Source organism: Camelus ferus, chromosome 14 (assembly GCF_009834535.1).
Source record: "Camelus ferus isolate YT-003-E chromosome 14, BCGSAC_Cfer_1.0, whole genome shotgun sequence".
NCBI lineage: Eukaryota > Metazoa > Chordata > Mammalia > Artiodactyla > Camelidae > Camelus > Camelus ferus.
The window spans coordinates 35,237,798-35,265,164 of record NC_045709.1 but is presented as its reverse complement, the minus strand read 5'-3'; the positions used below and the strand labels follow the sequence as shown (position 1 = coordinate 35,265,164).

General features: G+C 41.3%; 1 protein-coding gene across 4 annotated transcripts in view; it reads left to right on the top strand.

Annotated features, from left to right (window-relative positions):
• FARP1 (FERM, ARH/RhoGEF and pleckstrin domain protein 1) overlaps positions 1–27,367 on the top strand; it is a 277,212-nt gene that overhangs the window by 27,817 nt on the left and 222,028 nt on the right. The window lies entirely within an intron of this gene.

The following is a 27,367-nucleotide window of genomic DNA, read 5'->3' as shown; positions in this document are numbered from 1 at the left end:
CCTGTCCACTTGCCATCTTCCTTCCTTGAATAACAATAACCAACACTCTTAGAGCACATACTACATGTCAGGCAAGCTTCTAAGCACGTTAGAGTGTTCATTGTTTTCTCAAAACAATATTGAGGAGTAGATACTATTACATAACAAGAAACTGAGGCAGAGAGAGGTCAAGCAACATGCCTGGGGTCACACAGCTGGTAATCGGTAGAGCCATGATTTGAACCCAGGGTGGCGACTGGCCTGTGCCCTCAGTCACTGCCCTACCTCTGACTGGAGCCTGGGCCAGTGGGAATGGGTGGGTGAGGTTCAAGGTTAAAGTTAGGTTGAGGGTTCTGCTGAAGATCTTCTCTGTAGCCAGTGTTTAGGTTGCAGACAGTGGGCAGCTTGATGTAATTGATTTTAGCTTATCAACCAGTCTTTATTGAGGGACCTGTGTGTTGGCCATTCAAAACAGGAGGGATCAGCCATAGTTTCTGTCTTCAGCGAATTCACAGCCAATGTTGAGATATGAGATACGTTCCTGTGAAAAATGACATAACACACCACAACTCCTTGTAAGGGACTTCATGCAGGCACGTTTGTATTTGTGCAGGGAGAGGAATAGGTTGTCATCTTGAGGGAGAGATGGAGATGAACCCAGAAGAGGCAGTTTCCTCAACTGGCCGCTTCTCCTCGTCTGTAAACAGACTCAAGTCTTTCCCATTTAAAACAACAAAGGTGAACTGAAAAGCTTCCTTCCCAGACTCCCTTCTGTTGACCTGTTCTTCACTCTCAGATGGATTTCTTGAAAGACCCTTCTTCATTTGTTCCTCAGCTCCCTCACTTAACATTCATTTTTCCAGCATGTCCCAACCAGGCTTCCAGTGGAATCATTCCACTGCAATATTTGTTGTCCTGAAACACATACACTTTTTAAAGATTTAAAAGTAGTATGTACTCAGTGCAGAGAAAAAAGCACAGGTACAAAGAATTACAGAAAGGAAATAAGATACTGATCATCTCACTTCTCACAGTTCACCAGTATTAACAGTTTCATGTGTATTCTTTCAAGTATTCTTTCCACTGAGTTCTTTATTAAGACTGTCGTATATAATTTCACAGCCTGCTTTGATTTTTTAATTAAAAAAACGCAGGCACATATATATTTTTTAATTTAACATTTATTTTATGAAAACCAGCTGTCATGTGCCTCGCCCCTCTGCAGACTAATTCTTAATACCTAGAGGCGATCATATCCAAATATTTTAATTCTTATTTTTCTCATGTTTATCTTCCAAGTTTTGGACTAATTTGTTTACGTAATCTAGATTGAGTACAATTCTTAATCATTCACCAGATGTAACCATAAAGCAGTATATGTAATTTCTTGATTTCTTTTTTCAAATTTAGGTTTTACCACTCTACTTGCTAGTATGGATGATGAGATCTAACTCACTTGCGGGGTTTCCCCAAACACCGCCACTGTGGGATGTGGGACGGGGCCGTGGGTGGGTCTCTCTTCCTGGGCACCGAAGCATCCCCCATCAGAGCCAGTGAGATCAATGAGCTTCCAGTGTGAAGAACCATTGATCATTTGTCAGTTCTCTTTTAGGGTAATAATTCTAGATTCTTCTTTCCTTTAACTGTTTGAGTGGTTCCCATCTTTCCTGCTGGAAGATCTCCTAAAATACCTGGTTATCTCTGGCTGTGTAGATGCCAGAGTGAGGCACTGCAGCAAGGAGCGGGGTGGAATCCCTGTGTTGATGGGGCTCTTGCCCTGGGGGGCCTCTCCTTTGTGTGACTAGGTTGAAACCCATCTCTTTTTCTTGGGAACCCCAGGGGGAATCCCTGTGGGTGGGAAATGTCCTGCTTCTGCCAGGCTGCCGGGTGGGGAGAGATTTTCCCAGTCTCAGCCGGGCCTCCCATATTCACCCCCTATATGTATGCTCACCTGGTAAGTTAGCCACTCCTGGTAATTATTTTTACGGTGCATATTATTATGTGTCCTTTGCCTTGTTTCTACTCCATGATTACTCATATTTGAAGGACGGTGAGTTGTTTGCTGAATGAACTGATGTGTTGAGGGTCAGAAGGCCGGGTGCGGAGTGTTGTGAAACATCCGCTCATGTTCATTTCATCCACTGTCCTTTCACCAACTCTATTATTTCTTCTACCTTGAGAATAATCTTCCCTCAGTTTTAAAAGTATTTTGATATGTCATTTTAAAGTTTCAGGCTATAATAAGGGTGTGGGAGATTACTTGATAATTGGAAAATTGTTCACATATATTGACCTTTAAAAGCAGTTTATAAATAAACAGTATCTGTGGTGTGATCCTGTTTTTGCTTTTTTCAAAAAAGTATGACTGTGCATTCAAAAATATTGGAAGGACAAAATACCAAAATGTTGTTCCCCAGATTTGTAAAGTCCATTCCACTCTTGCCTGTGGTGGCTGTGGGCAGTGGTCCTTCAGGGTGTCTCAGCAATGGTAAGCTCTAGGAGTTTATGAGAAACTGATCTTCCTAACAGACCGTGTCAGTTACTGACCCTGCTCTGCTTTTGTGGTTGAAGCAAGATTCATTTTCATGTTTTTGACTAATACTAACAGTTGGTGATCTTTCAGCTTGTGATTGATTTTTAAGGTACATAATTTTATTGACGGGGTGCTTTGAATGGGGAAGGCCCCATTTAATGATCAGCTCTCTTGAAAAATAAAAAACAACACTCTGGTTCCGAGTGTGCGCTGATTTCCGTGGTGTAAATATTCCCACCACGGCTGATTTCAGGTTACCAGCGAGACATCACTGAATACAGAATTAGAAAGGGCTGCTCAGTGGTAGGGGTGTTCTAGAACATCGTCACTGTATGGATACCTTAGGTCAGATCACCCTGAAGAACACAGATCATAATGCAAATGTAGGAAGATAATTAGGAAGTGATGACATTGGAGTATGTACTACCTTTGTTTTTAATATAGTTTAAGGGCAAGTTTATGTAATTTAGTTTTTAATGGTGTCTTTATATAACAACTGGCTGGTAAAAATTCCTGAAATTTTCGCAGTGGTTCTCACAAGCTGATACGAACTGGCCTGACCGGGCAGGTAAAGAAGTGAAGTCTCCAGGCATCGGGGTTAATCTGGCTGGTTCAGGGGCTGTTCTGTTCTAGAACTTTATTCTGGGGTGGCTTCTTTTCTGTTTGAGGTTCTGTGTGATCAGAATACCAGTGGAAACCTTGGGGGAATAATCAGGTAGTCTGCTCTTTATCGTGTCTTGGCGTTTGGAACACGATGGTACCTTGTAAAGCAGCATATATTCGTTCCTTCAGGGTCCTCTTAATGCCTCCCAGATGATTTTGATTCTTTGACATTTATTCACTCATCTTCCTTTGATGTGCTGGTAATGTATACATAACATAAAACTTAACCATTTTAATCCTTTTTAAGTTGTGACATTGTCCATTCACACTGTGCACCCACTGCCATCCCTTTCCAGAACTTTTTCATCTTCCCAGCCTGAAACTCTCTACTCATTAGACATTAACCACCATCCTCACCTCAGGCTCCTGGCCACCACCATTCTACTTTCTGTCTCTGTGATTTGCCTCCTGTAGATACTTCCTGTAAAGGGAACCATACAATATCTGTCCATTTGGGTCTGGCTTATTTCACATAGTATAATGTCTTTAAGTTTCATCCATGCTATAGTATGTGTTGGAATGTCCTTCTTTTCTAAGGCTAATAATTCACTGCATGTATATACTACATTTTATTTATCCACATGAAGAGGAACAGGACAAATTTTGTGGAGAATGTGGCCTTTGAGATCATCTTTGATTAAAAAAAAAAAAAAAGCAAAATATCGCCAGGTAGAGATTTGGAGAAGGATGATCCAGGCGACAGTAAGGAACGGGGGCTCTGTGTCCTAAGGAGAGAGAAGTCTGGAAAGATAAGTTTGGATCATCTTAGGGGACTTTGAATGTCAGGCTAAATAATTTATTCAATTTTGTAGGTAATGGAGAACTATGAAGGGCTTTTTTCAGTAGGAGAATAACACAGTTGTAGCTGAGTCAAAAACATTTGAATCTGAGCAGCTGGGTGGATACCATGCGGAGCTAGAGGTTATATTTGCAAATGCCATTTGGCTGTTGCAATAGTCTAATGGAGAGGTTTGAGGTGGAAATGGAAGGTTGGTTCTCTTATTCCTATTTTCCTCTTGTTGATGGAATTTTCATGAGCAGAGTTTTGTTAAAGTTCTGTCCATCACTTTTTTTTTTTTACCTTTATTCAAATCATGCTGTTAAATGTGACATATAATACATATGTTGAATATTCTTTGGGGAGTTAGTCAAATCATTGAGGCAATTAGTTGTGACTTGAGAACAATAAAAACCCAGAGGGGAAAAGTGTTCAAATGTGGTCTTCTAAGCTGTGAGAGCAAATATTCTCCAAGCTCAGAAGTTCCTTTCAGTGCATGCATTGTGTGTTCTACTCAAAGAGTTGCGGTATTACTAGCTTGAACATGGCCATTGGTCCTCCTTCGTGGTGGGTAGACTCTTGCAGTGAGGCTGACCTGTCTTTCACAATTTGGCTGGACTCATGAAGGCAGGGACTCTATTTTGTTCCTGAATGTCTTGAATAGTTCCTGTAAGAAAGAAGCCCTGATAAATATTTTTTAAAAATTGTTTTAATTGTTTTATTGGCCTGCACATGTTTGAAGTATAAAACTTGATAAGTCTTTTTTTTTATTATTTAAAAAGTTGTTTGTTTATTTATTTATTTATATTAACATACAGTCAGTTTGCAATGTTGTGTCAATTTCTGGTATGCAGCGTAATGTTTCAGTCATTCATATACATACATATATTCCTTTTCATATTCTTTTTCATTATAGGTTACTACAAGATATTGAATATAGTTCCCTGTGCTATACAGTATAAACTTGTTTATCTATTTTATATATAGTAGTTAGTATCTGCAAATCTCAAACTCCCAATTTATTTCCCTCCTAACCCCGTAACCATAAGTTTGTTTTCTATGTCTGTGAGTTTTTCTGTTTTGTAAGTAAGTTCATTTGTGTCTTTTTAAAAAAAAAATTTCACATATGAGTAATATCATATGGTATTTTTCTTTCTCTTTCTGGCTTACTTCACTGAGGATGACAATCTCCAGGTCCATCCATGTTGCTGCAAATGCCATTATTTTATTCTTTTTTATGGCTGAGTAGTATTCCATTGTATAATATACCACAACTTCTTTATCCAATCATCTGTCGATGGACAGGTTGCTTGAATGTCTTGGCTATTATAAATAGTGCTGCTATGAACAGTGGGGTACATGTATCTTCTTGAAAATATCTGTTGAATGAATGAAGTTTCAAGATACAAAGGTGAGGGTAAGATATCCAGAAGGTTTTGGGTAATGCCCCAGTGCCTTGACTACTTCCCAAACTGCTCAAGTTGACTTGAGGGCCTGACGTGGCCCTGGCTGGTCATGAGGGCAGTGAAGGCTGAGCTGGCCCCAGCTAATGCCCTTTGAAGGACCTCCCTTCCTAGAGATGAGACCCTATATAGTCCTCCTTCAGAACTATTTGTGGTGTCAGACAGGAGTGCTTGTCCTGGATATCCATGGTGCATCAAGTGGGCCCAGTCTAATTCGTTAATTGATATTGACCTTATGTGTGCTGGGGAAACGCACTGGCCCCTTGCAACAGGATGTTTCCAAGTTTGAAACTCTAGGTTGGCTGCAAACCGATACGGCCCTTAGAGGTTTGCCAGCACTGTGGGTGTGAGACTCCCATTGGCTTCCTGGCATCCCTGTCCACCGGATGGTAGAGAGAGTGCTTCCTCTTCTACCTGTTGTGCGATGCAGGACCACTTACCATTCTGTTCCCAGGGAGTGTGCAGGGCTGGCCGGCCTGACGGGTGCTGGCTGGTAGAGATGTCCTCGTGAACTGGGAATGAGATTTTGGTGACAGGATGGTCAGGTACATGAACTCATGCTCTGTGATGAGCCTTTTTAAGTAGATCGGGCAGCCAAGGCAGGCTTCTTAAGGTTGTGATGGTCAGAAATGATTATTTTTGTTTTGTAATCATGAAATAATATAAGAAAAGCATTTAAATTACATGAAAGGCCTTTAATTTTTAATACATTCTTAAGTCAATGTTTGGTGTCTACCCAGAATATCACTGGCTACTTTAGACCAAGTTTACAGAAGATGCCTGTTCTTTTTTTTTTTTTTTTTTTTTTTTTTTTTTTGCCACACTTTGGTCGTTGTCACAGGTAGAGAGTAACTGCTTTTGATTATGTGCGAATAATTAAAGATTCTGTTAAGATATCTGGTATTATAATGAGCAGTACGGACAAGGATTTGAATAAGTGATACATTAGTTAGCCAGGTTATATAAATCATAGGGATAGAAATTCCCTAACCAACCCAATGTAATATTAAAATTAAATACTTATTCATTGGATAGGATGTTTACTATTGCTGTGAATACTGCAAAGACATCTCCACGTGGTCATAGTTGAATTTTTAATTTAAAAACTAGTTGAGGTTTAACACAATAAATATATTTAAAATTTTTATTTTCAGCTCTCCAGAAAAAATTTCAGAGATATGTAGTAAGTTATGACTGGTTCAGGAATAAGAGCTAAGGTTTGTGATTCTTGTTAATAGACACCTTCTGGGTGATGCTTGTCGAAAATCTTAATTATTTTTTTTCTTTATCATTTAAGTTCTCCATCTTCAAATTATACAATAGTTTCTTTACTAGAATGTCTGTTTTCAGTGACTGAGATTTGCCCCTGTCTTCTGTCTTCTGCGTGTTACCACTGTGTCATGCCCTCCCCTTTGTCCCTGCCCTTTGGGCTTCTTCACCCGGTCTGTAACAGCCTTTTTTAGCTTTTCTCTTTTTGAGTTGATCTACTGAAGTGTTGTTGCTTAGCAATGCCTAGACGTCTGCAGTGGTTGTGGGATTAAAGCGATCTCCACTCCTTTGTTATTTTCTTTTAAAGGTCTTTTACAATGGGCTCCTTTCTTCAAGGATGTTTTGCATTGATATATGAACAATTACTGTGCAAAACTTTTTAAAACAGATCCTCTGCCTCTTTGGTACCTTTACATCATCTTAAAAAAAATAGTAACACTCTGAAAAATTCCTCTTCTCTGAGGCTAATACTTTCTAGAGATACTTTCATTATAAATCAGTGTTCGAAGAAGATCCTACCTCGAAGTCTTTATTAACTCTCTGGCCATTTGGTACATTTTTCTCTCTCCCAAACTTATTAGAAGCAAAAATCAAGGTTGACTGATAGGTAATTTGTAGAGTCCATTTCCTTCCCAGCAGATAATTGATAAATAACAATAGTAATAAGACATTGCAAGTAAATCTATACACAGTAGGGTCTTAGTCAGCTCAGACTGTCATAGCAACGTACCAGAGAATGGATGACTTAGAAAACAGAAGTGAGTTTTCTCACAGTTCTGGAAGCTGGGAAGTCCCAAGATCAAGGTGCTACTTAATTTGATTCCTGGTGAGGGCTCTCTTCCTGGCTTGCGGCCACCTTCTCACCGTGTCCTTACAAGGTCTCCCTTGGAGGGGAGATCTCTCTCCTCTTATAAGACTGCTGATCCTGTTGGGTTAGGACCCTGCCTTTATGACTTCATTCAACTTTAATTACCTCCTAAAAGATGTATATCCAACTATAGTTACACTGGGGGTTAGGGCTTCAGCATATGAATTTTGGGGAGATACAATTCAGTCCATAGCAGTTCATAGCATATGGTTTCGTTTCTTTCTTTCTTTTTTTTCACTAACTGTTATATAGGTCGCCTTTGGATCCAGAGCACCAGTGACTAATGTTCTAAATGTGCAACTGCTGGCCTTTTACCACCTCCCTTAGACCGGCTCCTGTCTCTGTCACCCATCTGTGCCCCAGCCCACCCTGAGAGTGGGAACTTGACACAACCAACATGGCCAGGGCTGTTACTCCCCATGCCCTGCACCACTGGAGTTGTGGTGGGAAACCCAGTCCTGCTCCAGCTGTCACAGTTCCCTCCGAAGCTGCTGTCCTACTGGGTTTCCCACATTGGTCCTAGTTCTTCCTGCTTCCAAGAGCTCCGACCTACAGAACCCTGACCCTCCCAACCCCTGAGGATCTGCCAGTATTCTCAACATTGAAGACGTTTCCTTGGCTGGTCCCCCCCATGACACTCCCCGCCAGTGGAGCAACCTTAGAGGTCCCTGAAGCAGGTGAAGTGAACAGTGGGCTTAGGGTGAAGAATATACTTGTCAGTAGAAGTGAAACCCTACATAGTAGTTAGCTCTTGTTGGTATGGTTGGTGAGCTTCATTGTGGTGGGAAATGGGCTTTTCAGGACTGATCTGAGAACGCTTCCACTGTGGAACCGTGGAAAATGCTTTTGGGGTTTCAAATATTCATCAAAATGGGAGTAAATATTTGGAATATAACTTGTTCATAATCTCCAGACTACCAAGATTAATTTCACTCCAATTAAGAAGGCATTATAGAAGACTCTACTACTTTATTTTAATGTTTTTTTCCATACTCCTCCTGCAGTGTAGCAGTAAAATTAACTTACCAGTTAAAGGAGAAAAATGACCACCATCCGGAAACCTCAACAGGTCAAATTCTTTGCATCTCTGGCGTGCATACTCATTGCACAGAAGTAATTTTACCTTTTCTCCTTTTTAACTTTAACATTATGACAAGTGGATTTTTCTGTGTTGCACAGTCCTTGTGTTTATAATTTTTGATTGTACGCTATTCCAGGCAGCAGGTGTACCATAGGTTGGGTTAACCATTCCTTGGGTATTTTGAATTGACATTTGTGTCAATAAGGCTACAAAGAACGCCTTTGTACTTGTAGCCTCTTTGTTCCTTGGGATGATTTCCCAAAGATAAATTCCCATAAATGGCAAATTACAGGGACTCTATAATACGTATTATATTGGGGCATATTGGTTTCTGTATGTGTCATGTCACATTTCCAGTGACACCAGCAAAATAACTTTGAATTTTGTTATTCTACTTTCAAAAAAAATCTCCCTCAATTTTTCCTTTCCCATTTTAATAAAAATCATTGTATATAGGAGGTGTTTTAAACTGACAAGAAAAGTGAGGAAGCCAGAGGGTTTTGTCCAGGTAAGTACTAAGAAAGGACTCTGCCCCTCAGTGGAGCTTCAGTGGATATTTTATCGAGCAAAGTAGATTCTATGAGATGTCTGTGTTTCTCCAGTCCGTCATTACCTAAGCAACAAGTTGTACATAGATGAATAGATCAGTCAATTAATCAATAGATCGATCGGGGCTCAGCCAGTCTTGTTCAGTAAGATGCCATGCTACTAACCCTGATCTTCTGATAATTTTGGTGGCCAAGCTACCAGAAAACTGGGCTGTTTTTACACTCGTCTATTTTCCCTCATAGAGAAAGTGTGCTTAAGTAGAAGCAGTCGGCTGACTTCTTTATTTAGAGCCATCTGTCAAAGTGATGGTATCGTGGACTACGAAGAGATGTAACATGGGGCATTTAGTACATCCTCATTCAATTTCCTCCTGGCACTTCTCTGTGTTAGTGTTTTGTCATCCATAAAATGATTTGTATGCTATTAAAACCTGCACTGAAGCAATTAATAAAAGATAGCTGGTAAGTTACAGGGGTGGGGCCTTTCTCTGGGACTCAGTGAGAACTGGGGAGATGTTCTTTAATTATGCAAAACTTTTTGGACACAATGTTCAGAACAACAGACTTAACTCTCCTGTCACCCACCTTTTAATCCTGTTTATTGCACAACCGTGTCATAAGCGTTTCTTCCAAACACCTAGCCCAAATCCAGCTGTGTTATGGCTCTAACAGTCTCCTGATCTCCCAGAGTAGAAATCTGTCAAACTCAGAAAGGAAGTGATTGTGGCCTGATTTGTTCTTAATGAAGCCATCTTAGTTTCTGGTCATTGCTTCCTTTCCCAGTTCCTCTTATTTATAACGATCCATTTTGGCAACTATCTTTAGAAGAGCATTTAAATTCAGGAACTACATAAAATTAATGCATCTTTTGCTTTCAGTGCCTGCTTATTTTCTAGATGGATTTTCTATTGCTTTGTCACGCTCTATAAATGTTCTGCATGGAATTTTGTATTGCAGAAAATCTATATATTCATTTAAGACTGTCCTGGCTACCATATTGTTGGTTCCTACTGAATACTCAGAGTTCTCTCTCCACTTACCCATGTCGTCTTTAAACTGTTAATTCGCCACAATAGATTATCATCATTGATCAAGATAACTCTTCATCACAATTTAAAACTTTAATAGACATCAAACATTAATGTTGGAATGGTAATAATTTTCTTAAATAAATGGCTGTAATAAATGTAGAGCTATAAGGGCTTTCAACTCTAAAACGGTTTTTTTTTTTTTGTCAAAGTTCTCCTATCTGGGGCACATGTAAGTAAAACCCTGGTGATGATCAGGAGTGGAGCTCTACACAGTTGCCCTTTGTAGGATCCCTACTCAGAAGCAGCTTGATTACACATCACATCCATGGCCTCCTGTGTTACTTATTCGGTAAAGCAGAAATGGACGTTGGAAGCTGAGAATGTTTGAGAGTCAAGGATTTGAGAGTCAAGGGTTTGAAAGGAGGGGTCATGTGCTCTCTGCTCCTTGTTGAAATGCACCAACATTAAAGTTTTAAATGTATGAATTCCGGATATGGGGCCATTGGAATTATAACGTGTATGTGTGTGTATATATATATGTGTGTGTATATGTATAAATATACATGGATATAAATGAATATTTAGGTTCACTTTTCTGTTTCAAAATAGTGACAACTTTAAGACATTAAAAGTTACATTTATAGTTTTTTTTATAACCCAACCACAGGGTCCAGTGTCCATGGCAGCCTCTGCAGATAGGCAGCCACACATCCCCTGACTTGACCCAGGTTTCACCCAGCGCTCTCACCTGGTTATGATTGGGAGCCTTTCTGGGACAGTCATCTGCTCCAGAGGATGAACTGAGCAGCTCTTCTGGGGATCCCTCACAGACACATGTGTCTACCTTCTCTTGTTGGCCAAGGAAACTTCCCTGCCATTTGTCCTTGAGAGGGCCTGCCTCTCCTTACTGGCGTCACATGGGGACCTCTTTCACGTTGACTTTTGGACCTTCTGAAAAGAAGAAAAGTAGCAATCATTTCTCATCTCACCTCCCCCTGAAGCTGTATTTTGGTGTGTCTGCTACCAGTTGCTATTCAGTGCTGATGTAAATGTTAGAGTATTAATGAAGACTAAAGTTTCCATTTTTCAATGCCTTTTTTGACATTAGTAGGTATGATTGATACTATGATTTCCAGTTATAATGAATTAAGTGGCTAGTTTTTCATGGGGTATTCCATCTCAGAATTCCCAATTTAAGTATACGCATTAGTCAATGTAGCTATTCTTCTTTGTGTTTTTGTTATGTAGATGGGATTTCACTTAGAATTTCTGAGTATAACTTTTAAAATGTTCTGCTTGGGGTCAAGTAAAGTGAATTTGGGAGTATAACATTGTTTTTTTTAAAGAAAAGATTGTTTATCTGTTGAAAGTTTGGGAAAATTTCTCAGGCTTATTTATTTATGTAGACTTGGGGGACAGGAAATTTCCATTAATTATTTTCTAATTTTTCCTTTTTTTTTTTTGATCTCTTCATGTTTTCTGTAACAGATGATATACATTTTTAAATTTAATTTTTCTTAGTTTGTTTGCTTTCGTATTCTCTCTTCAGCTTCAAAATTCTTTAGATAAAGATTTTGTTCATTTTTCTTGCTTATGTTGGTGTAGAGGACATTTTCCTTTCAGTGGGACTTTGGTAGGATACCATATATTTGTATTTATATTTTCAGTGTTAAAAGTATTCTTTGTAACTTGAACAATTTTTTCTTTCATCCAATGTCTTACCATAAAACAAGGTATTTGAACTTGCAAATAATTGGTTGAAGTTTGCCTTATTCTTTGTTTCCAATTTTATGCTTTCTGATCTGAGAATGTGTACCATATACATAGGTGTTAGAGGTAGATTTTTCTGTTCCAGCAAAATTGTTATTATTTGAGAAACTGGTGTATAGTATTTTTTAAAGTATGTTTTTCAGTTTGCCATTTCTTGCTAGTGTTGTTTCTGCCCTTGTATATTGTACTGGCTAGACTTGTGTTTCCTTCATTATTGGCTTGTTCAAGTGGGCTATGGAATGTTGATGCCTTTTAGATTTTGGCTGCTACGTGAGTGATCCTCAGGCACCCTGTTTAAGAAACAGCTGGTGGCACCTACTTTTTTAGGTGGTGAGGAGGATCAGGGGGACCCCAGAAGTGAAGGGTCACAACAGGGCCTGGCGTTCAGCCAAGAGTCCACTGGGCCTTCTGTTCCCTCTTTTGGGTTCTCTAGCTTTTCACAGATCCTTACTGGTTCCCTAGAACCATGAACAGTAAGTGAAATAATGCAAACACGTGCTTAACGAATGGTACGTGGCATTAGGTGAAAGCACTTAGTGAGAAAGTGCAGTGATTTGAATGAAAACCTTGTGTTTTTTAGCAGTTACAGAAATAGAAATTGTGCTGTGCTTTGATGTCTCGTTTCACAAGGCGACTTGTCCTTGAGCCAGAGAGTGATCTGGAACTTACTCCTTAGCCCCCCCCGCTGTCAGCACGCATGGCACGCGCTTTGTGTCCGGCTTTGTATCTGTTTCAGTCCAGCAGTGTATTCCGTGGGAACGGAGGGTTTGCCTTGGGAGAGAAAGCGTTATCTTAATTTCCTCTTGGGCTTTCTTTGACTTTGCCCAGGAGTGTCTGCTGTGTGTGTCTCAGGTTCCTTCAGAGCTCGACAGTTTTCACTTTTAGGGGTGGTGACTCTGCCTGTGCTCCGAGTGTCTTTAGTTGTAAGAACTTAACTAATTCTCAGGTATTCCATGAATGCGCTGATCCACTCTGGGAGTAGATATTTGTGAAAGATCCTTGCTCATAGAAGGGAGAAATGTTTTAAGACATTTTAAAACGTCATAATTTAGAACCATAAAAATGCAGTACACCATAGGAAAACTGCACAGCTACATGTAAATGAATGCAATTAGAATATTTTCTGACACCATATACAAAAATAAACTCAATGGATAAAGGGCCTAAATGTAGGACTAGAGACCATAAACCTCCTGGAAGAGAACAGAGGCAGAACACTGTTTGACATAAATCACAGCAGTATTTTTTTTGGATCTGTCTCCTAAGGCAAAGGAAACAAAAACAAAAATAAACGAATGGGACCAATTAAATCTAAAAGCTTTTGCATAGCAAAAGAAATCATCAACAAAATGAAAAGACAACCTACTAAACGGGAGAAAATACTTGCAAACAATACAACCAATAAGGGGTTAATATCCAAAATATATAAACAGTTCATATAACTCAATATAAAAAAAACCTGATCAAAAAAATGGGCAGAAGACCTAAATAGACATTTTTCCAAGGAAGACATACAGATGGCAAACAAGCACATGAAAAGATGCTCAGTATCATTAATTATCAGAAGAATACAAAACAAAACCACTGTGAGGTATCACCTCACACCTGTCAGAATGGCTGTCATCAAAAGAACACAAATAACAAATGTTGGTGAGGATGTGGAGAAAAGGGAACCCTTGTACAGTGTTGGTGGGAATGTAAATTGGTGCAGCCACTGGGGAAAACAGTATGGAAGTTCCTCAAGAACTAAAAATAGAATTACCATATGATCTAGCAATTCCACTCTTGGGTATATATTCCAAAGAAAATGAAAACACTAATTCAAAAGATACATGTCCCACGATATTCATAGCAGCATTGTTTACAATTGCCAAGATACGAAAGCAACCTAAGTGTCCATCAACAGATGAGAAGATGTGGATAAAGATGTGGTGTAAACACACACACACACATATACACAGGAATACTACTCAGCTTTAAAAAATGAAAATTTTGCCATTTGCAACATGGATGGAGGGTATCATGCTTAGTGAAATAAATCAGAGAAATAAGTCTCTGACAGAGAAGAACAAATACTGTGTGTTATATCACTTATATGTGGAATCTAAAAAATAAAATGAATGAATGAATATAACAAAACAGAAACAGATTCACAGATGTAGAGAACAAACTTGTGGTTACCAGTGGGGAGAGGGAAGTAGGGAGGGGCAGGACAGGGGTAGAGTATTAAGAGGTAGAGACTATTATGTATAGAATAAATAAGTTACAAAAAATATATTGTACAGCACAGGGAATTATTGCCACTGCCTTGTAATAACTTTAAATGGAATATAATCTGTGAAAATACTGAATCACTATGCTATACACCTGAAACTAATATATAGCTGTAAATCAACTATATGTTAATTAAAAAGAAGATTTTAAAAAAAGAAAGTACACCATACTATTTATGGGTCTAGTAATAATTCAGGAAGCATTTCTGTTATTCCCCTTTTGGTGTCCTTAGCAGCTCATGTGGGTGATTAGCCTAGTAGCTTAACTGGCACCTCTGTGCTGGAAAAGGTGAGGTTTGGGGGAGACTGTGATTGTATCTAAAATGCCTAAGTCTAAAGTCACTGAATATTAGAGAGGGTGACAGCTTTAGAGATGATCTTGTCCAGTAGGGCCTGAAGAGGGTGGGGTTATGAAGACCAGCCTGTCTGCGATCTGGCCCTGTGCCTGCCACTTTATACTAGCTGGCTGACCGTGGGAAAGCTGAGTTATTCTCTTTTGCCTCGGTTTCCTCATCTGTAAAAGGAGTCAGTAACATTCACCTGATGACGGTTATGAGGATTAAATGAATCAGTATTTACAAGGCTCATTGAACAGTGCCTCCTTTGCTCTAGGAAGTGCTACATCAGGGTTGGTTAAAAATGATAATAACTCATTTTTTCCACATGTTATGATTGGGAAGCCTAAAATCCAGGAAAGTTAATTGTACCACCCACTCAGAAGGTTCAAAAATTAGAATTGGAGCCTGGTAGACAGTCTGACAGTGTCTAAATCTTTTCCCCTCCAGCAGTCCACGGCGAGAACGTGCTATTCATCATCATTGATTTTTTTAATGGACAACATTGTTTAATTAACTACCTTATTTATTAACCAGGCTGACATTTGAATTTATTTTTTCAAAAGATGTTTCACTTCTTTATTATGCTCCTTTCTTCCCCACTGACATTTCATTATTTTAATTGATAATTCTAGGGGACGTGTTCTAGGATGTAATCCGCTTTACATCTCTGTTGTATTTTATTGTGTTATTTGGCCTATGATAATATTGCCTAGTGTATTTCTTGAATAATACTGAAATGGTGAGAGAATTGAATGGTCTATTCTTTAATGGTTTAATAGAAATTGCTTTCCTTTTCCCACCCTGAAGGGAAGCCCTGTCATTTATGATTCATTGGATTTGGTAAGCTGTAGGAAATGTTTTTCTTTTTTCTTAAAGTTGGGTGAAATAATGCCATTACTCACTCCAGAATGAATGTCAGTAGCGTGTTACACAGGATGCTGGGCACATTTCAGTGTTGGAGTTTGTTTTTTAAGCTTCGCTTCCAGAGTGCTCGAAACTTTGGCAGAGAATGACAGAGAGTGGGCTTTTTATTAAAAATTTCCTTATTAAATAATGAGGCTATTGGGGGATATCCTGGCTTAATTGAAAATAAACTTTAAAATTCTTTGCAGTCTATTCAAGAAAATACTTGGTGCCTTTTTTTTTTCCCACATAATGGAAACATTTGTAGTTATTTATTAAGTCCTGTCACTGTCTCATGAAGTAAAGGAGGAATGGTATCTCATAGAACTTTCTAGATAAACTAAGTTACCTGCCAAGGTTGTGGGCTTGACTGAGCCTGAAATTGGCAGCACACTGTCTGCTCACTAAGCCCCCATCTTGCTAACCTCAAGTTTCTAATCACAAGTTGAGCTGGCTGCCTTTGGAGGTAACATCTGTACTCTCCCATTTCTGAAACTGAAAGGCATCTCAGGGTAGCCCCGAACTGGAAGCAGTCATGATGTGCTTCACTAAGTGAATCTATAAATAAACCATGATCCGTCCAGATGATGGACTGTTATTCAGTGATAAAAAGAAATGAGCCATTCAGCCATGAAAAACACGGAGGAATGTTGAATGTATATTGCTGAGTAGAAAGCCAATCTGAAAAGGCAGCATACTGTATGATTCCAACTATATGACTTTCTGGAAGAGGCAAAACTATAGAGACAGTAAAATGATCAGTGGCTGTCAAGGGACAGGATGGCCAAGGGGACCAGGGATGAATAGATGGAGAACAAGAGATTTTTTAGGGCAGTGAAATTACCCCATATTATATTGTAATTGTGGATGCATGACGTTATGCACTTGTCAGACCCCAGCTGTACAACCCAAAGAGTGAACTCTCACATGCACTGTGAACTTGCATTAATAATAATGTGTCCACTGGTTGTAACAAATGTACCACACTAATGCAAGATGTTAATAATAGGAAAACTGTGGGAAGAGAGAGGATATTTAGGAACTCTCTTGGTAACATAAAACTGTTCTAAAAATAGTCTATTAAAAAAAGATGAGTATAGATTATTTGCTGTCTGCATTACTAATAACCACTCCGAGTCCGCCTCCAATCCTCAGCTGATACGTTTTTCTTCCTACCACTTGACACCCCAGTAATACCGTATCTAATGAATGAGCTTTTCTTATTCCTCATTTGCCTTGTTGCCCCGACAGCATTCAGCATTGTGGTTCCATCTCTGGTCCCTGATGCTCTTGCCTCCTTGGCTGCCTGCTATGATTTCAGAATGGACTTTCAGGCTCGCTCTCGTATAAATACGGGATTCACCCGTCAGGGAGAAGGTTGTCATAGATGCTCTCCAAAAGCCTCTCCAATTTTGAGAACCTGTAATTCCTTTACCCAGCCTACCTTCTCTTCCCGCTCATGAATGTTGGCATGCACCCCAGGCTACCACCTTGGTTACTTCTTTCTGTGCTCTTTTCAGCCTCTCCAAGATATCACCCACTGTCACATCATCACTTCTGACTCGTATGTGGATGACTTATGAAGTCCCCTTCCTGAACCTCAGGCTTCTCTGCTCAGCTTACCAAAGTTGAACTTCGGAGAAAGCATTTGGGAGGAGGTAGCCAGGGTCTGAGGAAAGGTGTGTCAAGGAAATGGAGACCATGACGTTTAGACCTCCATGCCCTGCAGTCAGCTCCAGCCGGTCACCACGTGGACCTCCCAGCATGTCCTTGTTCTGTCTCTCACTGGCGTCTAAGTTCTGGGTTTGCCCATAATTCCATCTTCTTCCTCCACATCTGATTTGTCATCAGTTTGTAAAGATTCTTAATGTCAAAGTATTTCCCAAATATGCCTCCTTTCACTCTAGTCTCATTGTCAATTATGGATGTTTCCTAACTGAACTGTGGACTCATCTAATCAACGCTTCACTGCCAAAGCTTTTCTTATAGCCACACGGTTTCCACCTTGTCTTAAAAACCACAGTGGCTCGTCCTGAGCCGTCAGGTGACCTCCTGTCCCTTGGCCTGTTATTTCAGACAGACTGAAATCGGCCTCTCACCTGCCTTTCACCTTTTCTTTTCACTATTTTCTCACCTCTGTTTGTCTGTATCCATCATGGGCGCAGCTCCTGGCACACGGCGGATGCTGGAGTGAACTCCGGTAAGGAATGTGTCTTCTCCACACTTTTCCATCTGTCTTAAGGGCTACTTAAAACCTGTTAGCCTTTTCCCAAGGACCAGGTGACTTCCTTGGCATTAGGTTTCTGTAGCTTTTAAAATTCACATCATACCAATTGTCAGAAATAAACACGTTGCCTTCAACAGTTATCTCTGACTACCTGTTGTCTAGTGCCTGAGAATCTGTCCCATAAAGACGAACCATTTTGTGTTATGTCACTGCTTCATGTCCCGTAGAGTGCTAAGTGTACTGGTCGAACCATAACAGGTCCTTACCAATGCTTGTGAGTGGAGATGAGCCCAATAATTGTGACACTTGAGTGATGGTGTACTTGAAACAGTCTGTTATTTTCAAGGACGTGGATTAAGCAGTTCCAGTAATAAACTGCACCCTCATTATGGGCTCTACCTGGGTTAGGTGCTTTCCACAGACACTTGGAGAGGCTGACCGGTGTCAATTGGAGACCGACAGAGGGCTTGCTTTGGTGAGTGGATGAAAATCATGTGTGTCAAGTAGAGCGAGTTTGACTGCAGCCTAAGAGATGCAGCCTTGGGTTCCCTGGCAGCGCCATTGTTTTGTGGAAATCTGAGAGGCTGCAGGCTGGTTTCTTATCTTCAAGAAGACTGCCTTTCTCCTTACAGTTTATTTACCCAGGCCTTTTAATTAGAGGAAAAAATGGAGGGGGAGCTAAAATGTAATTTTGTACTCTCAGCATCAAAAAATTGACTTTTTAAAAATGTGAATAATTAGAGATTTTTTTTTTCTGGCTTCCTGATTTTTTTAGTAAAAGAGCCTCCTCCCACCACCTTTTACTTTGATCTCCATCCTACACGTTTTTGTCTCTGCCTGTTTAATGGCGGAAATAGGTTCTACCAAATGAGTGAAAATACAAACAAAAGCATTGTCTTAAATTATCTTTAGAACAAGGTTGGAATACAAATGAAAATTTGATAGGAAAAGGAATGCCACTTTTCCTTGCCAAGGGCTATTGGGAAAAAATCAATTTGGTGCCTGTGTTTTTTTTTTTCCTTGGTGAAGTTATCCAGTCAAGTAAGTGCTTGATTTGTGTCAGGTGGGTTAACTTACCTTAGCCGATCCTCACTGGGACCCTTGGAGGCAGAACAGTGGTCTCCGGCTGGAGCTGCATCTCCTGGGAGGCTTGTTAACACCCAGATGCCGGCACACGCCCACCTTTCTGATTTGGCGGGCCTGAGCCCCGACAGAGAATTTACATTTCTAATGAGCTCCCAGGTGATGCTAATGCTGCAGGTTTGCAGCCACATTTAAGAAGCCCTGCAGGCAGTGGTCGGCTTTTTCTCCATCTTCTAGGAAAGGTATGTCGGTAGTGGAGACGTGGCTGCTTGAAGTTCTCACAGCCCCCAGGTCAGAGTAGGCAGGAGGAACACCACACACCCCCAGGTAATGCAACCAGACTCTTCTGCCCCTCTGTCCTTGTAGTGTGGTTTGCAGTGCGGGAAAAGAGGAGAGAGACCTGGAAAGCAAGTGAACTCTAATGCAAATAAACTAGCAAAATCCTAGGGAGAATAAAGTAAGTTTTTTTTTCCTCCCTGGAAGAGTAGATCAGGAAAGGCTTTCTGGAGGAGGTGGCATTGGAGCCGGTAAAGAAAGACTATTTTAGGAAGAAGAAACAACAGCACCAGTACAATCCAGGAAAAAATGTAGGTGTGCTGACTGGCAGAGTCCAGTTGGATTAGAAAACCGTTTATTTACAAGGAGAGAAATGGGGGCAGGTTGTTGAAATGCCTGGCTGGGAGTTTTCACATCTATCTTAGTATTGATTAGACTCAGGTTTTTGAGTAGAAAAGGAATATGGTGCAAACTAGACTTTGGAAATAAGCTCTATGATGTGAGAAAATTTCTGTCCTGCTCTGAGCTTTCCTTTAAGTACTTTCCAGAGATTTGTTAGAGGCAGTTAAGATAGCCTATTTCATTGTAGTTTAATTTTTTTCTCCACTATGGTTGGAGAGGAAAGACAGTGAAAAGATAATCTTTATCAAGTTTCCGCAGTTCCGTTCTTGTCTCCTTACTTTGTGGGTGAAATGGGGGCCCCGACGTGCTTAGAGTCCTGTTCCACTTCTCCCAAACCATCAAACAGGCCCCACAGTCCGTTGCCTGTTTGAAGCGTCTGGTTGATGTGAAACAGCTGACCTGCAGTTGCTACTTCTGCTAACAGGCTTTTTCGAAATAAGCCAGTCTAGCTGCCCAGATAACGTTGTGTTTTTTTTGGTTTTTTTGTTTTTAACTTTCTCAAAACCCCTTATCTAAGTCCTGAGAAAGGCCAGACGTGGCCGCGTGGGCTCTGGGGACAGGAGCACAAGGTGGCTTTGTCACCGGGAGCTGAGCCGGAATGACGGAGCTGGAGGGGATTACACAGCCTTCCCCTTTGCCCACCAGGGCGTCTCATCTCAGCCTAGCTGACGAAGGCTCCTCCACCCCCAGCTGGAGGCCCCTAGTGCCCTGGCCGCTCAAGACCTCAGCCCAGTTCTTCCTGCAAATCTACCTCTCTGGCCGCTTCTCCCGTGAATGTTTCTTAACCTGGAATTTTTAAGTGGCTTCTGTTTAAAACTGGAAGAAAAAACTCTTGCCCAAGTTCCTCCTCAGCAGCCTGTCTGAATCTCTAATTGTCATCCTCTTTCCCATGATTTCATCTTACTAGACTTCGTGCTCTACGTGGGGCTGGATGGATAGCAGGATTCTGTCCTTTTAGAGAAATGAAATTTAATAAATTGTCTAATTATTTCTGAATGGGTAATAGGTACATGGGACAACATTTTAGAAGTCCCGACAATTGTAGAGGGAAAAGCAAACCGCAAGGCCCTCTCACTCCTGTCCTCAACTGGGCTGGACATCTCGGTGGAGCCAGCCCTCTCCCTGACTACTTCTCCGTCCTTCTGAGAGATTGTGTGTCTGTTTACATATCCTATTTAATGTGTAATTGACATATATCTTTGACCTGTTTTGAATGTACAATTCAAAAGATTTCAGTAAATTTACAGATTGGTGTGACCATCACCACAGTCTAGTTCCAGAACGTTGCCAGCACCCCGCAAAAGATCTCCATCCCTCAGGCCCTTTGCTGTCAGTCCCAGCTGCTGCCCTCATCCGGGGCACCCACTCTCTGTCTCTCTAGATGTGCCTTACCTGGATACTTCATATAAGTAGGGTCATAGGCTGTGTAGTCTTTTGCATCCGGCTCTTGCACTTAGACAAATGTTTTGGGGCTTCATCCATGCTGAAGCATGTGTACCTGCATTTCATTTCTTTGCGTTGATAAGTAGTAGTCCCTTGTATGAATAGACCACATTTTGTTTATCCACTCCCCAGGTGATGACCATTTGGGTTATTTCCACCTGTTGGCTCTTTTTTTTAGCTCTGAACATCTCCATACACACAAGTCTTTGTTGAGACATTTTCATCTGTCTTGGGGAGATACCCAGGAGTGAAATAGCTGAGTCACTAGGGGAAGCCAGTGCCTGGGTTGTACGCTAAATGTATGGTTAAATTTTTAAGAAACTTCCAAAATGTTCTCCAGAGTGTCTGTACCTTTTTATATTCCCACCGTAGACAGTGTGAGAATTCCAGTTTTTTCCCATTCTCAGTAACACTTGTCACTGTCCGTTACACTGGGTGTGAAATACTCTCTCGTTGTGGATGTAATTTGCATTTCCTAATGAACAATGTTGACCCTAATTTATGTGCGTATTAACCATGTGTATATCTTTGGAGATTTAAATTCTCTTTTTATTACCACTTTGAGAATGTGGTGACCGTTTACTTTTACAGGCCTCTCACATCTCAGCTCCTTCCCATGCCAATTTTTTAGTTCTATTATTTTTTTTTTAGTTGAAGTACAGTCAATTGCAGTGTGTCCATCTCTGGTGTACAGCACAATATCCCTGTCATGCATTTACATGCATACATTCGTTTTCATATTTTTTCCATTAAAGATTATTACAAGATATTAGTTCCCTGTGCTATACAAAAGAAACTTTTAAAAAATATATTTTTATATATAGTGGCTAACATTTGTAAGTCCCAGACTCCCTATTGTTTCTTCATTGTCAGCAGTTATGATACTCCACAGCTATTACAATTATTTTAGCCTTACCCTTATAGTATGAATGGATTTAAAGCTTACCAATAATTGTTTTCCTTGTTTCTCCACTTTGCCTCTTGTTTTGCTGTTGATCCTTTGGCATTTTCTCCCAGAAGGGTATGAGTTCTTGACTAAAAATGTTTGAATGAAAATTCAGCTGGATTTCATGTTCTGATTCATCTTTAATTTCTTTGAGGACATTTTTGAACATTTAGGCATTGAATGTTTCTGTGGATGAGTCTGAACTTTTGTCTTCCCATTTTTTTTTTTTTTATAACTTTCTGGCTAGATGCACAAATGATTCCTTTTTAATTTTTGAAGGTCAGTGATGACACAGGAAGCCTACTTGGTGTTCATTACTGCATGTTATTTCTTGGAGAATGTGTTCATTGATTATGGAAAATCACTTGTTTCTGAAATGTTTTCCCAACTTATTCCTTAAAATTTTTTTTCTTGTGCCATTATTTAGTTTTTTTTCCCTTTCAAGACACCTATTGTGGATGTATTGGACCTCCTTTGTTTGTCTTCCATATTGATCATTTTTCTGCTTTAAATCTTTTGCTTGCTTTTCTCAATCTTTCCCCTCAAGACACTCATATTTTCACCATTCCCTTTTAGCTGCTTCTGTTTTGGTAATTGTCTAAGTCTGGGCTGATATAATAAAGTACCACAAACAACAGAAGCTTATTTCTCACAGTTCTGGAAGCTGGAAAATCTGGGGTGAAGGGGCAGTGGATTCACCTCCTGGTTCTTAGCCAGCCGTCTTGTGTGTTATGTTTCCCTACATGATGGAAGGAACATGAACTCTCTGGGTCTCTCTCATAAGAATGCTGATTCCATTCATGAGGGCTCCAGCCTCCCCATCCAATCACCTCCTGAAGGCCCAGCCTCCAAATACCATCACACTGGAGGTTAAGTTTCATCCTGTGAATCTGGGGGTGACACAGAATTCGTTCTACAGCACTGACGTTTCTATTCATTCTTCTGTTTTTTCACCCTGAAGTCTGCCCTCGTGCTTTATTTCCTTCTCATGCTTCCCTGAACTCTTGTAAATCCTCTTCTGTTTTTGTAGATCGAATCAGTTATTTCATTGGTTTGTTAATTTATGATGCTATGTTTGGGCACAATTTTCATCTGTTGCATATAACATTGCTTTGGTGGGTGTTTTTCATCTGTCATTTTCATTCTTCTCTTCTCGCAGCATCTTTGAAAAGGTCCTTTTTGGTGATCAGACAAGCTCTTTGTGAACTAGTTATTTGTAGGAACTTCATGTGAGCAGGAGACAGGACCAAGTCCCACGCCAATGGGAATTCTCGTCACCTGAGGTTGTGTGTGTGTGTGTGATCCTTTCAACCTTTGGTTTTCTCTTGCTGTGACTAGTGGTGTTCCCAGTGGGGTCTCTCTTCTTCACCTTGCCTCGGTAATAGTCTGCTTCCTGCAAATATGGCTTCCCTGGGCAGTTTCTGCTTCAGTTCTGCCTTTCTTGCTTCCTGAGCTCTCCCACCACACTGTGTCCAGGGAAGCTCTGAGTGCTACCTGCACACCTGTTCCCCTTCTTCCCAGAAAGTTACTGCTGGGTTTGTTGCTGGATATTGTACTTCTGTGGGGAGCTTGGCTCTGCAGGCACGGGCGGCCTGCTCAGGCATCTTCCTTCTCCTCTGTCTGACCTTCACTGCAGTTTGGCAACTCTTCCTCATGTTTGGTGGTTCAGAGTCACAGAATGTCTTCTAGTTTCCTCTGGGATGGAGTTTGCATTTTTGTGTATGTGCTCTTTATTGCTTTTGGGTGAATTCCAAAAGGAAGTCTTTAAGCCAAGAGACTATGACAAGACAACTGTAATTTTATAAATCTTTTCTATGCCAGTTAACAATTTTATTACTTTTTTTGTTGTAGTTATTATTTCCTTTTAACTAACTTTTCCAGTTGATCTAAAAAAGAAAACAGTTTGAAAAACAGCTCTTTACTTTTCAGTTTGGAATGATCATGTTAGTAATAATGTACCCTAACGAAAAAAGTATTAATCTCCTCTCCCTGGAGTATTTCTTAAGGAATTCAGGAGTCGAAGGTAAAGTCAGAATAGAGCGTGGATTGACATTTATAAACAGGAGGCTTTTAGGTTTGTTAGATCTGTTTATGTGGAGGGCTGTGTTTTATTACTGGCCTTGCCAATTTTGATATCAAGCATCAGTTATGGTTACCCATTCATGATTCGCCAGCGTTCCTCAGATAGTCCTTTGACATTCTTAGGATGCTCAACTCAAAAGTCTTGGCTGGATTTATGTTTGAGTTAAACAGTACTTTCCATGCACAGCAGCAATCTGCCTGTGAGTATAAAAACAAAAAGTGTGACATGCTTTGTTGAAATGTTAATATCCAGAAGTGGAAATAATTCAGGCATGAGGTCATTTGAAGACTAAAAAATAAAGGAAGTTAAGGTACCCAATGTCAATTAATCACTAACTCATTTAATTTTTAAATGCCAGGGTGCTAAAAATCACAGTGTTCACCTGGGGATCTTGGGCCAGAGTGGAGGGAAAAGGTTCTGTTTCGGTGATGAGGGCCTTGCTCTTGGCTTAGGTAGGACAAACAGAAAATGTGTTTGGACGGAGGGGCCCCAGAGCCTTTGAGGTGGGGCAATAAGAGAGAATAAACCCTTTCTCCCTGCTGTCAGCTCCCTGGATGGGAATCAGCACAGCAGCCCCTCCTCTCCCTGACTCAGAGCGGTAGGAGGCAGTGTGGCCAGGCCGGGCGTCAGGGGTGGCGGGATGGGCCTGTCCACTCCGATGTCTGATGGAGAGCGGGGACCAGAAGGCAGGGTTGGAGGCAGTGGGCGGGGGGGGGGGGCTGCCTCCCGAGGCAGGGAGGGATGGAGGGATCAGCACCCAAGGAGGAAAGAGTGCAAAGAGGGGGCTGGCCTTGGGGAAGGCAAACTGGACTGACGTCATCCTGTTCTCTGGAAGTGGCATTTATTCTTAACGTTGAGACGATGAACAGAAGACAGGGAAGTAACTTTGCCTGGCTTGTGAAGATTATTTTCAACACAACTGATGTCATAACTAATTAGATCTGTACCACCCACATTGGGTTCATTGAATGAATAGAGGTGATGTGTTTTTCAGTTTGGTGTAAGCCACTGTGTGAGGTGCTGTGGGTGAGCAGGGTCTAGCTGTGCCTGTTAAGACCACGAGATGGATCAAGCGAAGGATAATCACACAACCAAGCAGATGGGAATTAGGTTCTTAAAAAAAAAACTTACTTGGGGCAGAAATGAGAAAGGTGCTTGTCTAGCAGACCTGTGAAATCGTAGATGGCCATTCAAAAAAGAAGGAGCAGTTCTTGAAGGGGCTGGTCCTTAACCAGCCCGGCCTTGACACAGGGCTACAACCTCAAACAATTGTACAGGAATGAATAATAATCGCTAACAGGCTTGGGTGGGAAGCTGATGGGGAAAGTGAGAGTGGGAGAAAGTGGTAAATGTTTCCTAGTGGTGGTCAGATCCTGTCCCTGTCCAGGCAAAGCTCCTGTCTTTTTAGGCAGGGTGGTTTGTATCAACCACCCAGCCTGTTGAGGTGACTCCATAGTTTCTGATCCACTCTGGACCTCAGGACCAGCCCTCCGTGTCGCGGTGAGGATGTTCGAGGTTTCACCAAGAGGGAGAGGTTTCCATGTGGAATTTGGTGGGAAACTTCTGGGAATCTGACTCGAGGAGAAGGAAGAACCTTGGGCCAGAAGAACCTTCAGAATAAGATTTACAAACTGGATGGTTTTTCCTGAAGAAAAGAGATGAGGGTGACTTACTTTCAAATGTGTAAGACGCGCCATGAAGTCCATACCTCACACCACGGTGACCCCTTGGTGCCCCTTCGGTGACTTTGTTGCTTAAGACAAAGGGTCGTTCTTTCTCTGCCTCTTCCTCATCTCCTCCACTGACTGTTGTGTGAAATTGCTGGGGCGGCCGCATCAAAGCCCCGCAGCCTGGGGGTCTTCACGGAGCTTGATTTTCTCCCAGCTCTGGAGGCTAGAAGTTTTGATACCGGTGTTGGCAGTATTGGTTTCTCCCGAGGCCTCTGTCCTTGGCTTGCAGTTGGCCGCCTCCTCCCTGTGTCCCCACACAGCCTTCCCCCGTGCATGCTTGATGTCTGTGTGTCCAGATTGCCTCTCGTATAAGGACTCCCGTCAGATTGGGTTGTGGCCCATTTTAATGGCTTTATTTTAACTTAATCACCTCTTTTAGGACCCTGTTTCCAAATACAGTCCCATTCTGAGCTACTTGGGGTTAGTGCTTCCACATAAGAATTTTTTTTCGGGTGGGTGGGGCACAGTTCAGTCCGGAACAACCAAAATGACTGAGCACTTTTGTGTTTTTTGTTTTTTTTTTGCTTTTTGGGTGCCATGTTCTCCCCACCCCGGGCTTTCACTTTTATAGCGAGGTGGACTCTGAACCTACAGCCCAAATCCATTTCCACCTCCCCCACGGCCTGCTGGATGTATCCTTTTATAACCCTCAACAGTTTCCCCAGTCAGCCTCAGACCTACCCCCCCCCCACTTCCTCCCTTCTGCCCTGATTTAAAACTTTCTGGTCATTGTTATACTTTTATCTCCTTCTCAGTAGCTAACCATTTACAGCATCGGGTTAATTTTTCCATAGAAGTGGGTTTTATGGCATCGTTTTATTTCCATTGCCTCTGTTCAAGTTACCCCTTCAAGCATGAATTGTTGCAATAGCTTTGTAACTGGACTCCCCCAGCCCCCGCCATCCTGTCTCTTTCCAGCCCATTAGTATATATCATCTTCTGATTCATTCTTCTGAAGTTCTACTTTTGTTTGTGGCATTATTCTTCCTCGCTGACTCCCAACTGCCTACAGGGTGAAGACCATGTTTCTCAGCGAGGCATTTGACGTCCTTTGTAGTTTGATTCCAGCCTAGTTTCTGAACGCTTCTTTAGCTCGGCAGCATTAATTCTCACTCTTCTTCTGATATGCCACCTGATTTCTGGTGCCATCCCACTTCCCTGGAATTCCTTCCCCTTGTGTGTTTCTGCTCCTTCCAAGTATTACCTGACGTTTGAGACTAAATTGAGTTCAGTTCCTGCCTTCTCCATATGGAAGCCCTCCCCCGTCTTTTTTTTTTTTTTTTAAAGAACAATTTTATCTCACGTTGAAACCTCAATTCTCCGTGCTCTTGGAGCACGTAATAATGTACAGCTGGTACTATAAACGTACTGGCTGATTGGCCCAGTTGGTACGTAGCCGTTACTGAACTCTGCTCTGTGCCAGGTGTTGTGTCTTCATAGGTGCTAAGATCCACAGAAGATTTAAGACTGGGTTTCTGCCTTAGCATGACTGTGATGTCAAGCGGGAAGGAAACAGGCAAACGCAAGTGGGAGCGACCGCAGGGTCGAGCACAGAGGAGGCAGTGGGACCCAAGCTCCGTCCAGGTGTCAGGGAGTGACCTTTGAACTGAGGTTTAAAACCATGGCCAAAGTTTCCAGGTGGAGAAAGTGTGCAAGGCGTTCAGCCCAAGAGAGCGACAC